The 12,046-nt window shown below is 40.1% G+C and overlaps 1 protein-coding gene across 1 annotated transcript in view; it reads left to right on the plus strand.

The window, feature by feature from the left end:
* The first annotated feature begins 329 nt into the window (after positions 1-329).
* Positions 330-12,046, plus strand: part of VPS54 (VPS54 subunit of GARP complex) — a 127,891-nt gene continuing 116,174 nt past the window's right edge. The window contains 1 exon segment of the mRNA XM_017854926.1: positions 330-556. The gene's annotated coding sequence lies outside the window, so the exon portion shown is untranslated.

Genomic DNA, 12,046 nt, shown 5'->3' on the forward strand with positions numbered 1-12,046 from the left:
GGAGTCCGCGGTGGATTGTGCGGTGGGCTGGGGGGCTGCCGGCGGCCTCCGGCCTGTCTCCCCGCCCACCCGACCGGGCCAAAGCCGGCTGGTCGCCGGCATGTTGAGGGAAAAGCGTGGAGCCCGGGAGCCCAGCAAGCACTAGAGGCGCCGACGTGGTCGTGGAGCGCGGCGGCGGCGGCCCTCCCCTGGACGGGGGGCCGGGGATGTGCCCGCGGAGAGCCGGCCGGCAGCAGCGGCGGAGCGGCCGCGCTGGACCTGGGGGGAGCGACTGCTGGCTGACAGACACCCGGAGAGACGCGTGAGGTAGCCGCGCGCTGTCCGCGGGGCCTCTCACCCTCGAGTGCGGAAGCTGGGCCTCGACTGAGGCGCGGCCCTGTTGCTCCCCGGGCCGACTGGCCAAGCGGCTCGCGCGGCGGCCGGGAAGCCGGGCCTCGGGCCCGGCCGGCGCCGGGCGGCGGCGGCCGTGGAGCAGCAGCCTCGGTGCGACGTGGAGGGCTGGAGGCGGCGGCGATGCACTAGGCCTCGCTCAGGGCGGCTGCCCCGGGACCCGCAGGTAGGTGTGCCCCGCGGCCCCCGCGCGTCGCGGCCCACTCTCACCCCGACCTACTGCGGAGAGAGGGACCGAGACCCCACCCCCTCGGCTCTCCTCCCCAGCCCGAAGCGGACGGAGTTTCGGTCACAACTGACCGGCGCTGAAGCTTCCATTCTCCTCGCCGCCACCTCTTTTTTTTCCTTTTCACTCTCTCTCCGGGATCGGGGCTGGCAGCTGTGTTCCCTACCTCCTGTCGGCGACCGCAAACGCCGCTCTAGCCCCTCTCTTTCCGGGATCCCAGCTTTGGAACTTCCATCACCCCCTTAGACGCTGCCCCCAAACTTTCCCTTTTCTTTTTCCAGCCAGGCCCCTAGTCCTGTTGGATTCTATTGGAATCGTTTAAACATTTGTTTGTTTTTCTCTCCGGGGAAGGCTAACCCAAAGAGTTACTCAGTCTTTTGCATTTTGACAATGTAGCTTGAAATAATTTGTTCAATAATTAATTTTCTTCAGTTCTGCCTCCTTCCATCTCTGCACAGATAGAAAGGGCAGGCCCTCCCTGCCGTCTCTGCTCTCCCGTCGTTGACTTGGGAACTTTGGCTTGCCAATTACAATTAGCCATTTGGTCTGTTCATGTGTTGAGTTCAAGATGGTATTTTTAGCATTTTGACTGACCGGGATTGCGAAAAAAAATTTTTTTCCTTCTAATCAGCTTTATTTTTTGGTCTTTATTGAGGCTCTTACTTTCGAAGAATTAAATTATACTGTTTTTGTTTTTAATTGGCTGTATTTCTGATTTGTCAAATCCAGGGCAGTCTTAATGGTAAACGACTTTAAGTAATACCATGATAAATTACTTGTAGTAAACTGAGAAATGTTATTGCGATAACCTAAACTGCAGATTTTGATGTACATTCACTTTTATAAATCCGAAGGAGAGTTCTAATTGCAAAAAGCACCTTCAGAGCCTAAATGATTTCTAAGCAGTTAAATGATGGAACAGAGGGCATGATGGGATTTGTTTGTTTGACTGTATTTGTAGTGTAGTCAGAATCGGATTTCCTAGAAATGGATGTTGATGGTTCGTAGTGATCATCGTTGCTCATGATAGGTTTGGGTAAAAATGATCAGTATGTGTAATTGATGTTTGGGACAGTAGAGTTTGCAATTTTATTGTAATTTGGCTATTTTAAAATTATGTTCTGATAACTTAAGAATTATTACACTACCAATCTAAGAGGCAGTCTGAGGATCACTTTTAAATAAATGAAAATGTTTTAATGGGTTTTTAAAATAAAGAATGCATCACAACCAAATCGTAAACACTGTTTTGTTGTTGTTAATATTCATATATTTTATTCTTATAGAACTATTGTTACTACAGCATTTGGCTTTCTGAAGTGTTTTTGAAATTAGAATTTAATACTAAAAGTTTACAAGGAAAAGGTGATTACTTTTGCATATGTTTATATTTTCTGGAAAGTTAAAATTTATTTCTGGATAAGGTAATTTTTTGTGTCAGAATTAAAGTCAATTCCTATATAGCTCATGAAATGGTAAATTTTGCAGAATTTGTTCTTCATCACACTATTTTTTTTTTTTTTTTTTTGAGACATGATCTTGCTCTGTGGCCCATACTGGAGTGCAGTGGCGTGATCTCGGCTTGCCGCAACCTCCGCCTACCGAGTTCAGGTGATTCTCCTGCCTCAGCCTCCTGAGTAGCTGGGACCACAGGTGTGCCCACGCCTGGCTAATTTTTGTATTTTTAGTAGAGACGGGGTTTCATCATATTAGCCAGACTGGTCTCAAACTCCTGACCTTGTGATTCACCCGACTCGGCCTCCCAAAGTGCTGGGATTAGAGGTGTGAGCCACAGCCCCAACCCATCACACTCTTTGTTTTAATCAACAAAAGTTAATTACAATTCCTTTTTCCTGCTCTTAACTTTTTAAAAACTGCTTTATCGAGCGAGATAAAATTAACATACCATAAAATATGTCCATTTAAGGTGTACAACTTGGCCAGGTTCGGTGGCTCATACCTGTAATCCCAGCACTTTGAGAAGTCTAGGCAGGTAGATCACCTGAGGTCCAGAGTTTGAGACCAGTCTAGCCAACATGGTGAAACCCCGTCTCTATTAAAAATATGAAAATTAGCCGGCAAATTAGCCGGGCATGGTGGCGAGTGCCTGTCATCCCAGCTACTGGGGAGGCCAAGGCTGGAGAATCGTTTGAACCTGGGAGGTGGAGGTTGCAGTGAGCGGAGAAAGCACCACTGCAGTCCAGCCTGGGTGACAGAGTGAGACTCTGTCTCAAAAAAAAAAATGTGCAATTCAGTGGTTTTTAGTTTAAGTAGTTGTGCAAACATCACCATAATCTAATTTTAGAACATTTTCATCATTCCCTCAAAAAACCTTGTATCCATTAACAGTTACTCCCCATTCTCTTCACCCCAGCCCCATCTTTAGGCAACCAGTAGTCTACTTTCTGTCTCAATATTGGCCCAATGTGGGCCTTTCATATAATGCTGTGGGCTCATAGCTTTTTGAAAAGCTTTTCCTTTAAAATCAGTGTGCATGTTAAAATTTTTTATTTGAGCTAGGGAATAAGCAACTGATCACCAATATTAAAAGTGATGTTGTAAATAACAGTTACAGTTTTTGGTTGTATTCAGCATGAAGTTGGAGAAAGAAGGCATGAATGTCTTCAGTAACCTCAAGAGGTGGTTTGGTCAGGTCGGAATCAATAAGTAAAAGTGGGCATTTTTGTCATTGAATACTAGAATATCAGGGTTGGAAAAGATCTTAAAGGTCATCAGCTTACTTCCTACTTACCTCACTATTAGTTGGCAGCAACCAGATGAGGAAATCTGGAGATTAGAAGCTTGAATCTCTAGGATGTGGCTCAAGAACCACAGCGTGGCCATGTAAAGCAAGAAATGGGACTTTGGAAGTTAGAATTGTTTAGATTCTTGTATATATGTATGTATTTGACATTTTGCTAGCACAGCTGAGAAAGAACTGGACATTCCCCCAACTTTGGGGGAAAAGTGAGTGACTATATGTAGCTACATTGATGAAACCCATATTACAAAATCCTCTAAAAATGCTTTAACCTAAGGAAGGATAGCAGATGTATTATTTAGGTATCTTGTACTATTAATGTCTTATTTTTAAAAAAAACAAATTTTAAAAAATTATAATTAACAGGGCCAGTTGGAGGTTTCCTTTTTCAAATATCCAGTGCCCTAACATCTAAAACAATGGCTCTGCAAGGATGGTTTTGACCTCCAAGGGAAATTTGGCAGTGTCTAGAGACATTTTTGGTTGTCATAGTTGAAGGAAATGCTATTGGCTAGGGACGTTGCTAAATACCCTACAATCCACAGGACATATTGCATCCACCTCTGCAAGAAATTATCCGGTTCAAAATGTCATTGGTACCATTGTAAACCTAGGGGTTGCGTGATTTCTGGTAAGAACCTAGTGTTTTTGATTCCTACCAGGTGGGAAAATAGTCTCAGTGGGCATTGTTTGGTGAATTAGATTAACACCTTAGATCCTCTAGCAACTAACTCTGTTTCTTTGCAAGAGGAGGAATTGAGGGAAAAATGAAATCTATTTATGACACAATGCAGATATTCTTTTGTATATTTAGGTTGTCTTCAAATCTGAAAAAAGAAACCCTTTTTTTCCTAAAAACAGACTTAAATTTACTGCAAATTTGGATATTGTTTTGCATTGTTAGTTATTTTGCATATGTTTTGAAATTGTAAATAGAATATATTCATATCTTTTATCCAGAAGTGATTTTTTTTTTTCCTGGCAGCTTCAACTACCAAGAAAGGAGAAGTAAGCTCAGTGTTTAACTTAATGTATGTATGTTGTGAATGTCCAGAAAATTCAAAGCTTATAATGAATCTTTTTTCCCCTATGAGCTCCACTTTTGACTATTTAATGTTTTTAACAAGCTTAATTTGTTGATGAAAGAAGGTAATTGACAGTTGAGATCACTTTTGCTATTTATCATCCATACCTTATGGATAAGTTACTCAAGTTATTCTTTCTGAGCCTCAGTTTTCTCATCTATAAAATAGGGGTAGTGATAATCCATGTATTACAAGGCTATTGTAAGAATTATTAAATAAGGTAATATGTATTAAGATGCTGTGTCAACTATAACATACTGTAGAAGAGTTATTCGCTTCAGAAGAATCAAACTAGGAAGGAATATAGGGGTTGTCAAAGGCAGGAATATAGATAGTAAGGCGGAGAATAGTGATGGCTGACAGCCTCTCTAGGGAGGAGAGAAGCACTAAATACAAATATTGATAACTAGTAAAATAACTAGTGTATCAATATTTGAAACTCCTTAATATAGGCAAACTGAAACTCCTTAATATAGGGGCAAACTGACTTCCTTCTGTAGCACCCGAGAGTATCACCATTATAGCACAGTAAAATAACTGATTATTAAAATGGTGAAATTAAGTTATTAAGAAAAGATTACCTTGTTTTCAAATATGCTATTTGAGAAGACTTGAAAATATGTATTGTATTTCAGAGTTAAAATTTTGTAAGTGACTTATACAAATAGTTTTAGTCTTTTAAGAGTATGCTATAGTTATTTGGATTAATTCCCTTTTGGGAGTAATCCTTTTGTCTTCATTTACTATGCCTGCCTTCCTGTGTATTTGAAGAGTTTTTCTACCAGTGGTAATTGTTCTTCAGATGTGAGGATTTAACTGAAGAAATAGGGGTTTTAAGCCTACTCACCATTTGTAAAATCTCATTTCCTTCTAGATTTTTTTAAAATTATTTTAATCTTTCTATGCAAAAAAGTCACTTTGATTTTCTATATGTCCAGTAGTCCACAGTTATGCTGTAGCGTTTAGAGTTGAATTAATTAAAATGCATGAAATGAATGGGCAAAAATATAATTTCTTACAATTTTATTATTATTTAAAAAAATAAAGTCTCACTCTGTTGCCCACCCTGGAGTGCAATGGCACAATCTCAGCTTACTGCAACCTTTGCATCCTGGGTTCAAGCGATCTCCTGCCTTACCCTCCTGAGTAGCTGGGATTACAGGTGCACGTCACTGCGCCTGGCTAATTTTTGTATTTTAAGTGGGGACAGGGTTTCGCCATGTTGGTCAGACTGGTCTCAAACTCCTGACCTTGTGATCCGCCTACCTCAGCCTCCCAAAGTGTTGGAATTACAGGTGTGAGCCACCATGCCCGGCCAATTTCTTACAGTTTTGTTAACTGGTCACCTCTCTTTCACAATCATATAAAAATAAGGGTAGAGGTGGTCAAAGGCCCAGCTATTCAGTAAGATTTTTATGGGGTAATTTGAGGGTAGAATAGTTACAGATAATATTCAGAATAAGTAATGTGGTATTGATAGGTATTATATATGTTTTATATATATATATATATATCAGTATTAATAACATTATTTGAGGTATACTCTATACTGAAATCTTCCCAGTTATCCCAAAATCTTTATAGCTTTTCCCCCCTCAAATGCAGGATTCATGCAAGGTTAATGCATTGCATTTGGCTGGTATGTCTCTTTAAGTCTCCCCCAGTCTGGACTAGTCCTACCGCCTTCCTCTCTTCTTTAGGTTTATCTCTTGAGAAGTAGAGACTGTATGTCCTGGAGCATGTTCCACATTCTGAATTGGTCTGCTCCTCATGATTAGATTCTGGTCAGACATTTCTGGTGAGACCACCACACAGTTGATGTGTATTTCTACTGCTGTATTACATCAGGAGGCACGTGATTTCAGGCTGTCACTCTATTGGTAATGCAAGTTTGATCACTTGGTTAAGGTGGGACTGACAGATCTCTCTACTATTTAATAAATAATTTATAGAGGATACTTAATAGCCATGTAAATATCCTATTCCCTGACAACCCTTTAACCAGTGATTTTGGTATCCATTAATGATCCTTGCTTGCATCAGTCATTATGTTGGAGGATTACAAATGGTGACTTTCTTTTTCATTCCTTCTGCTTTTATTACCTCCTTTGACTTTTTCAGGGCATTGAGGTCAGGTTAGATAAATTCTGAATATAGGCCACTGAATGTAGAAATCAGGTCATTCCTAACCTTTCCTGGAGCCAAGTAAGTGGTGAAGATGGAAGACAGCTAAGGAGGTAGACCAAAAAGAGAATAGAGGTTTGCCAGTGAAGGAGAGGTAAGAAGTAGTAGCTGGAGGAGGCAGGGAGGAGGGAAAGGGCCTTCATTTGGTGCTTGAACTTTTTTTTTTGATGGGCCGATGAAGAGATCAAAGATAGAATTGGGGAATAACTAATAGAAAAAGGTCCCAGATGAAGCAGGAAGAGGTAAGATCAAGAACAGCTGTTAGGGGATTAACTGTGGAAAAGAGTAGACATCTATACTCTATCTCAGAAAGTTAGGAGTTGTGTATGGATGAGAATTAGATGCATTTGGATATGGAGGGAAAAAACTACATCTGGGGCCTTTTTTTTTTTTTTTTTTTTTTAAACAGTTACTTTTGAGCCTTGGGTTGTTGAAAGTAGGCAGGCTAGGGGACTTGAGAGTGTTGAAAGTGTTACACACGTTGTGGGGAATGGAGAAGAGAAGTGTTTCAAGATAAATAAGTGAAAGAATTGCTGAGCAGCATCAGAGGCTCATTGGAGATTGGAACTCATAAATTTGTAATCAGCATATTTTACTGTTTTTTCTGGCAGTGTTCTGCAACCAGGAGAAAAGCAAAGACAGATTTTATTGAAGGTGGATGAGGGAGGAGAGATGCAAGGGAGACGAAGTAATGGGGATATAGGCTAAGTAATGAAGTTAGTAAAGTAGAACAGGGCTACGATACCCAACCAATGGGGAGGGATGTAAGGGTAATGCCAAGCAGTGATTAATTAAAATACTAATTTATTGTTCGTTTGAGGTTATAGTAATCATAAACCCTGTATTTACTTTTCCCTTAAACTAACATTTAATATTTTTATTTGTGAACTATTTACTGACTTAATGCAGATGTCTCTTAGCTATTTTGCTTTATTTTCCCTAAAATGAAAATTCCTTGAAAGTATCATCTTTGTTACTTAATAAGTGTCTAATAGTTTATATATTTGAGATATTTATTCAATAACTCTGAATGAGTGATTTTAAGATTATCTTGCTAATATTTGGCTGGGACACCAAGAAGAGAATACAAGTGTCTAATGTGGTTCATTTTGACTGACAAAAATTTCACTAGTTATACAGTCATATCAGTGGCCCAAAGGAGTAAGAAACCATCCAAGTTTTTTGTTGTTGTTGTTGGAATTTTTACATGCTAGAGACAGATTTTATCTTAGTATAGTTTATTCATATTCCAGGCCTGTGACCCTTAATCAATTTTTTTTTTGTTTTCTTTTGAGACGGAGCCTGGCTGTGTCGCCAGTCTGGAGTGCAGTGGGGTAATCACAGCTCACTGCCACCTTCCCCTCCCATGTTCAAGTGATTCCCCTATCTTTAGCCTTCCGAGTAACTGGGACTACAGGCATGCACCACCACGCCTAGCTAACTTTTTATATTTTAGTAGAGACAGGGTTTCACCATGTTGGCCATGATGGTCTGGATCTCCTGTCCTTGTGACCTGCCCGCCTCAGCCTCCCAAAGTGTTAGGATTACAGGCATGAGCCAGCGCGCCTGGGCCTCCCCTTAATTTTAATGGCTGCTATAATGTTATAATTCTCTGAGTGCTGGGGAAAAAAAGACATTGCTTTTATTTGGAATATTATCTAGACTTAAAAATTATATATTATTTTATGAGGATATTTATGATTTTATTCCTGATAAAGATGTCACATGAAATAGCATTTGTTTTATAAGCCATTTAAAATATTTAAATCTAAGGTTACAAATTGTTATAATTTTATCCTTCTAGTCACTATTATTTCTTATTTTCCTTGTCACTAAATAAAAGTAAATAAGTAACTTTAGGAAGCGCATGCATTCAGAGTTTCCTGCAAAGCACAGGGTCTCGTAAATGCTATATGAGGATGTAAAGAAAAAGCAAATTAGATTACTACGACTTTGTTCTTATTTTCTGGGTTCCTTAAGCCTCTTCCATACTTCTTTAATGCTCAAGAGGACTATAGAAGTTCTTATTTATATGACAGCCCCAATGTTAGTATTTCTTGAGAGTATGTTTAGATTGTACCTTCAATATTGAGATTTTTGTGAGCAATAATATATGTGATATGCATTTAAAAAAAATTTAAGGATTTTAAAAAATTATGATTAAACTAGATTTTGTCAAATGATAAATCTTAAGTATAGTGTAGAAGTATATTGCTATTTGTTTATAGGTAGTGTGAAAAACTTAAGTATACCATTTACCAGAAATTGACTCCTACATTTCAAAAATGTTGTGGAAAGTACTTCTTAGAATGTGAGATATTTGATGTATTTTGTAGGCAAACAGCAAGAAACCAACTGAAGGATGAGATTAAAGAGGAATAAGATAAGGTGGTGGAGAAAGGAGGGGCAGAGTTTTACTATGGTAACAGACTCCTGAGTTCTATCAAACTGATCTTTGGTAGGACATTACAGTATGGTTAAGTTTTCTTGCATATTATCAGTACTTCTAAATTTGGGGAAATGAAATTTAAGATTTTTTTTTGTTGCCTTTAAAAAAATAGCAGTCAAGTATGGACTTTAAAAAAAATTAGGTCCAAAATTGTATCAAAATTATGTCAAAAAAGCTCTGTCCAGCTCCAGTGTTAAAAAGAAATTCCACTTTATCCATGTTTTCTCAAATTAGACATTTTTTTTTTAAAGTTAATTTATAAGTCAATTATACGGGGCCAGGCGCGGTGGCTTATGCCTGTAATGCCAGCACTTTGGGAGGCAGAGGTGGGCGGATCACCTGAGGTCAGGAGTTTGAGACCAGCCTGGCCGACATGGTGAAACTTCGTCTCTACTGAAAATACGAAAATTTAGCCAGGCAAGGTGACAGGCGCTTGTAGTCCTACTTTCTTGGGAGGCTGAGGCAGGAGAATCAGTTGAATCCAGAAGCGGGAGGTTGCAGTGAGCCGAGATTACGCCACTGTACTCCAGCCTGAGTGACAGAGCGAGACTGTCTCAAAAAAATAAATAAATAAAAGGGTCGATTATATGGAATTCAGAAGTTGTTGTTGAGAAGGCCTCTCTCCATTGCCTCGGTCAGAGTGCGGTGACGCCATCACAGCTCACTGCAGCCTCAACTTCTTGGGCTCAAACTTTCTTGAAAGTGCTAAAATGATGGGCCAAAGTAGTGTATTTATCTCCCATTACAGATGCCAAATTAATTCCTTTGGTAAGAAAAATGCAGTAGATTACACTGATGAAAGTGTAGGCTGGGCGTGGTGGCTCACACCTGTAATCCCAGCACTTTGGGAGGCTGAGTCAGGTGGATCACCTGAGGTTAGGAGTTTGAGACCAGCCTGGGCAACGTGGTGAAATCCCATCTGTACTAAAAATACAAAAATTAGCTGGGCGTGGTGCCGGGTGCCTGTAGTCACAGCTACTAAGGAGGCTGAGGCAGGAGAATCGCTTGAACCTGGGAGGCAGAGGTTGTTGTGAACTGAGATCTTGCCACTGTACTCCAGCCTGGGCAACACAGACTCCATCTCAAAAAAAAAAAAAAAAAAAAAATTGTATAGTATCTTTTTCCTTTTGGAATAATCCTAGTCTTATAAAATTATCACAATTAGATGTTAATTATATCATTCAATAGAAGATGGACATAAGTAATAGTTATGAGAGTAAATAATTATTGGTTCAGTCATCGATCTGATAAGGAGACAGACAGAAAAAGAAAGCACCAGGTGCCTGAAATGGGTGGGAAGGAGTAGTGAAATAATTTAAAATTTTTTTATTGGTGCAGAGACAGAGGCATGGAACTTAGAATCAGAAAATCTGAATTCAGATTCCCTCTTCACAGTTAACTCACTAAATGGTCTGAAATCAAGTTACTCTTGAACTTGTTTCTTCATTCATGTAATAGAGATCATTGATTCATTGATTCAGAAATGTTTTTCTTACTAGGTTAATTTGAAGATGAACAAAAATCTGAAAGTAAGCAAGTATGAACTGTATAGTGTTCACTGTATTTTACTGTAGAGTCAGATATTAGTGATGATGCAATTCTTCTTGTCTTTCCATTTCGTTCTTCCCTGTCATCCTTCCTTCTTTCATTGATAACGTATTTTTACTGCGCTCTTGATCTAACACTTCACAGAACCTTGAGAACCTGCAGTCCCAGCTGATTTCCACTCCTCCTACTCACACATTGGGCACAGGAATAGGGTGTGAGACAACTTTTCTAGGTCAGCCTGCTTATTTTCTCACTGTTGCTTGACAAAGTCCTGTCTTTCGCAAGGTGTGGCATAAACCTGAGGTACCTTATAGTCCCTGGGCTTGATCTTCTTTCTTTCTCACTTTGCCTTTCCTTTTCCCATCCCCTCTCACCCCATTCCTGTGTGTACGTAACTCTGACCATCTCCTTTCGCCACCATTTACTTGTTCCTTTTTTTTTTTTTTTTTTTTTTTTGAGACAAAGAGTCTCGCTCTGTCACCCAGGCTGAAGTGCAATGGCGTGATCTCGGCTCATTGCAACCTCTGCCTCCCAGGTTCAAGCGATTCTTGTGCCTCAGCCTCCAGAGTAGCTGAGATTACAGGTGCCTGCCACCACGCCTGGCTAATTTTTCATATTTTTTTAGAGACGGGGTTTCACCACGTTGGCTAGGCTGATCATGAACTCCTGACCTCAGGTGATCCACCCGCCTCAGCCTCCCAAAGTGCTGGAATTACAGACATGAGCGACCGTGCCCAGCCTCTTGTTCCTCTTTAATCTCACCCTTCAGCTGGCTTCTTGCTGTTTGCCTACAAATACGCCCAGGTCTCGGTTTGCCTAAAAGATTCTTGCTCAACTCTTGTTTTTTTTTTTTTTTTTTTTTAACCATGAAAGAGATGTTGATACTGTTGCCTTTATTACTTCATCACTTACTTCTTAACCTCAGTGGGATGGCTTCTTCCCCAACCACTGTCCTGAAACTGTTCTTAATCCAGTATCCTTTCTAAAGTTAGTAATCTCCTTGACCTCTTTGCAGCATGTTGATGCTACTTACTGTTTGCACTTTACTTCCTGATACATCTTCCCTGTGTAAGAATGGTATTTCTGATTGCTGTTGTCTTTTCCTCTAAACAGATTTGCCCTACCCCTTGCTCAGAGCTTCCATTAGCTCTCTTCTTCGGCACTTTCTCCACTTGTAACATCACTTTCCTGTGACTATCTGTAGTTATCTACTAATTCATTCCTATAATGTAATTGAACTAGAAGCAGTAATAGAAAATTCAGGGAGGCAGGATTCTGTTCACTACAAGAATTTTTTTTCTCCAAAGTAATTATGGTTGTTTTACAGTAGTACTCTGCTTTTGAAGTAGTTAATTCTTCATTATTCAGGTTTTCAAGTAGAGGCAGATAGACCCCTTGTAGAA

The sequence above is a fragment of the Rhinopithecus bieti genome, unplaced genomic scaffold (assembly GCF_001698545.2).
Source record: "Rhinopithecus bieti isolate Rb0 unplaced genomic scaffold, ASM169854v2 scaffold_36840, whole genome shotgun sequence".
Taxonomy (NCBI): Eukaryota; Metazoa; Chordata; class Mammalia; order Primates; family Cercopithecidae; genus Rhinopithecus; species Rhinopithecus bieti.